Here is a 4,765-nt window from a genome sequence, read left to right as displayed (position 1 = left end):
TGTCCAGAACTATGTGTTGTGATCCTGTGAGTTTGATAATGATAGTATTTTAATACACTTTCCAAGCTAGAAACTACCTTATTATGTTCTCTCCCTTAACAACTCCTAAATTTTCATAATTTTAACTTCTAAGCTGTCATTTGAAAGGCAGTCACCTTTTCCAAATAGAAAACAAGAGTTTCAATGAACAATGTCAGCTTCAATGGGATTATCTTTCTGGAAAAGGCAATATTTTGTTGGGTTTGCTTGGAGCAAACACCTCACAAGCCCACATTCTTTTTTTTTTTTTTTAAGCTTATGAGAGAACAAAAGTTCTGTCAGAAGTCATGAAACCACCTGAGCCATTCTTTTTATATATCCAGAAATAGCTGATGGGGACACTGAAAGATGTTGATGTTATCTTTTTAATATTCTGAGGAATAATCCTATTAAACAAGAAACAAGGGAAGCTGTTATGCCCACAAGGCAGAATTACCCAAAGCCGACTGGCAGGGGTCAAGTTACTTTATAAAACCCTGGCTGTGTGTTGCGTCTATCGCTCTATCAAGGGCTTGGTGAATGAGCAATAATTTGTGGATTCTGCTCATCTCTCTTTGCGAACTTTGTTCTGTGGAATTAGATACAACATTGACAAATTAGAAAAGACTCCCCTGTGCCCCACCGTCCCCGGAGCAGCACAGTCCACTGATTGTGCGCTGGCCGTGTCAGGCTGTCAGCAGCAACCCATCCACTAGAGAACGCTTTTTAATAAGCCAATCTGTCAGCACCAGGTTCTTCCGGATCATCCAACCTCTCCTTAATCCTCAGGATGCCCTGACTTTCTTCTCTTATGGCAAAGGTCCTATGCTGGGAAAGAAATAACGTCTTTGTTTACAGTAAATGGGCAACACAATTAACCTTTGAGATTAACTGTAAATGAGCGAGGATCCTGTTCTAGTCTCCCTCCACCCAGGACAAGAGGCAAGGATTACCACGCGCGTAAGAAAGACCATTCACACACACACACACGTACATTTTCTCACCCCACCCCCTCCCCAAGAACTCAATGCATCTTTATGTCCTTGACGCCCTTTCTTAATTTATAGAAAGTTTTGTTTTTCTGAAAACAGAGCTAATGAGTGGTATTTCATTTTTTTCCTCCCTAAGCCTCAATTCCATTACAATCCTTAGAGAAAAGAGTGGACTATTAAACATCAACATGTTATAAATGATAACCAATAATGATAAATATTTATCATTAATGAAGGACTCGAGATCGTCTTCTCAGCAGTCTAACATGTTGTCCTCTAAGAGGTCAGTTGTTCAAATCGACCAGTTAGTTATTTGCTCTTCAGGAGAAAGACGGACAGCTTCCTATTTTGCAGCCTGGGAACCCCAGTGTTGTTGTGGTGTACCATCACGTTGGAACTTACCCATAGCTGACCCTCCAACGGGTTTTCAGCAGTAGCAGACCACACGGCAAGGGATTGTTCCTTCTTCTCCCAGGGAGCAGCTGGTACACTTGCAGCACAGCTTTTTACCACGAGGCCACCAGAGTGCCCTCAAAGGGTGCCTATGAGTCAAGATCAACTTCATGGCAGTGGGTTGGACGTTGTCTTAGACACAATTCTAATCTACCAGATGTTCTACTTTAGAAGGAGAGGCAAGATCTGGTGATGTGGTTCTCAGAATGATGCTGCCCAAAAGCCTTCATCTCTCTGGTGATTAAAATCCACCAAAAGGATGGACAGTCTTCTACCATCAAGATTTACTGTCTCAGAAACCAATTCTACAGCAGTGAAGTTTGAGCTATTTTACTTGTCTTTCTTTTTTTTTTCTTCCTTTTTTTGTGATAAACGGTAGTATTTATTAAATTATAAACTTTGGAGTCAAAAAGAAAAGTGTGGTGAAGTGAAACATAAAAATACAAGGGCTAGACAGCAAAGCCTATGGAAATATGACGCGTGTTTACGAAGAAGATTCTGAAACTTATTAGCTGTTTTCTTTACATTTCCATTTCAGAACCTACGATGAAATGGTTGCTATTTTAAAATTCCAAATTCACATCTATTCTTACAATAATAAGCTTCCTGCTGATACTGATATTAAACATCTCATCAGCGCCAAATTTTAGTAATGATTTTATGTCAATCCATGCAGAAAAATAAGACACAATGCAAGAATCAGATGAAAACTGTTAATGTACAGGTAAGATACACTGGCCAAAAGAACTAAAAGAATTTAACAAAAAAATTATATAATAAACAAACCTCAAGAAAACTGGATTGTTACTAAACAGCTTTCAACTATGAATACCCAAGGTCTTTACTTTAAATGAATTTCTCAACAGAGACATGTTAAAACATTTTAATTACAGGTATATCCTTCCCATCCCCCTTCCCACCACAATGCCCTGCTAGGGATGAGTTATAATGCTATGCAGCAGAAATTTACAGAGAACCATTTCAACCTTGAGCATGGGTTGAAGACTTTATTTAAACTTCAGTTACTGTGCACCATCCATCCGGCCTTCTAGATCTGACACTGTTCCACCCCCTGTCGATCAGATCCTGTCTGGTTTGCATTAGGAGCCAAAAGTCTCTGCTGGGCCAAGGAGTGCTGTGCAATAAGCGCAGATACATCTTCACTGTCACTACTGCTACCTGACTTGGTTTCTTCAGTGGAGGTATCTGGGGCTGGTATCCTGCCTGAAGAGGGGGACTCTGGATCTTCTCCTTCCCCCTGTGGCTCCTTTCCGCTCCATTGTCTCCACCGAGTTGTAAATGAGCAAAAAAGTTTTCCAGAGAAGTGCTTGCATCAGGGTATGGTGTTGTAGGGCTTGTTAACTGACCATCTACTGATGTTAAGGGCCTAATTCCAGATGATACTAGAGGCTAAACAGAAGTTCCACTCTGTGCTGATAGACTGTCCGCTCCATCAGCAGAGCTCTCTCTTGCTAGGCTTACAGTCCAATCTAAGTCCAGCTACTCCCTCCTTTGGTATATCTATTATATCCTGTTCAATCTTCCCTCGACGTCCATGTTTATTTCTCCTATATTGAACCATTATGCAGATGACACAACCTTGCTTGCTGAAACTGAGGAGGACCTCATGCACTTGCTGCGAAGGGTCAAGGACTGCAGCCTTCAGTATGGACTGAGGCTCAACGTCAAGAAGACAAAGATTCTCGCCACTGGACCAATTGGCAGCGTCAGGATGGATGATGAAGAGATTGAGAGTGTTCACAGCTTCACTTTGCTCGGCTCCAAAGTCAACACTCTTGGTACCAGCAGTCAGGAAATCAAAAAGCGTATCGCGATGGGAAATTCTGCCGTTAGGGACCTCTCAAACATACTCAGGAGCAACAGTGTCTCTCTGGAGACTAAGGTGCGCCTGATACAGGTCATGGTATTTGCAATCGCTTGTTATGCATCAGAGAGTTGGACAATGACTAGGGAGGACAGAAGGAGAGTGGATGCTTTTGAGCTGTGGTGCTGGAGAAGGGTACTGAATGTACCCTGGACTGCCAGGAAAACAAACAGATCCATCTTGGAGAGGATTAAACCAAGCTGCTCCTTGGAGGCAAGGATTCTGGGGCTTCGTCTGACATACTTTGGACATGTTGCCAGGAGGGACGGGTCCTTGGAGAGGGACATCATGCTTGGGAGGGTGGAGGGACAACGCAGGAGGGGAAGACCCTCTATGAGATGGATTGATTCGGTGACTGGGGTAATCGGGATGGGTGTGTCAGAGGCGATGCGGTGTCGCAGGATAGGGCAGGGTTTAGAGCTGTTGTGCATAGGGACGCTATGAGTCGGAAACGACTCGATGGCACATAACAACAACAACAACAATATTGAACCATATTTTCAAGATCAGCAACATACAGAAACCTGGCAATTAACATTTCAGTAGTCTTTTTACCTTTGGAAAAATCATCTTCCAACTCTCTACTAGTACAGTCATCATACTGCCACCACCCATTTCTTCCTTCATAATACCATGCATATTCTCCATTTCTTCTACTTGCAGCCTTGAGTTCTTCAGGTGATGACAACGTTGGTTTGTCCAGGAAATCCTCAGGAATTTCTTGTGGACAGAGGGCACATCGTTTCTCAAGTCACAAAGCTCCCTTTACACATAGATAGCAGAAAACATGCTTACAAGGCAGGCTGACTGGGTGAACACATGTTTGCAGACAAATGGCACATTCAGGGACCGTTAGAGAAGGTGTGGTGTTAGAACAGGACCCATTTGTTTTCCTGTTTGTAGGAAGCATGTTTACTGAATAATCAATTCACCACAGCCAGCCATCATTTCTATTATAGAAATTATAGTTTCTATTATCATTGATGTCTGATGTAAAAATAAAACATCTTCACCAGCAGTTAGCCAACTTGTAGGATGTACTCTTCTTCTACTGGTTCATTGTTTATCTCTGGGCCACAGCCACAGCCACCTCGCAGTCTTTTCTCCTCTGCCTCTGAGCCTGCAGCCTATTTTACTCATCTTTCATGCAGACTAAGACAGATTATGAACAAGTACTTGGAAATCTACTTCCAGAAAATTGGCTAATAAAAATCTTGAGGATTACAAATTGAGGATTACCTGCTCTGGATTTATCAGGAGGAATGGGCTGTGGAAGGAAGGCAAGTGGTCTAGTGAAGCAGAGAGCCTGTGAGAGTGTGTGGGGTGAATTGGCACCATAGCCATGATGATGGCCTTCAGCATGCTGGCAGTGGAGAGGGGTGGACAGGACCTAGAAAACCTCCTTTCAGTCGTTACA

General features: G+C 42.7%; 1 pseudogene; it reads right to left on the bottom strand.

Annotated features, from left to right (window-relative positions):
* Positions 1-2,474: 2,474 nt before the first annotated feature.
* LOC102861794 lies at positions 2,475-4,296 on the bottom strand (annotated as a pseudogene).
* Positions 4,297-4,765: the final 469 nt, after the last annotated feature.

Source organism: Elephantulus edwardii, unplaced genomic scaffold (assembly GCF_000299155.1).
Source record: "Elephantulus edwardii isolate Elephantulus edwardi_28Jun2011 unplaced genomic scaffold, EleEdw1.0 scaffold00011, whole genome shotgun sequence".
NCBI lineage: Eukaryota > Metazoa > Chordata > Mammalia > Macroscelidea > Macroscelididae > Elephantulus > Elephantulus edwardii.
The sequence above is the reverse complement of the archived record's forward strand: the minus strand, read 5'-3'. Positions and strand labels throughout refer to the sequence as shown.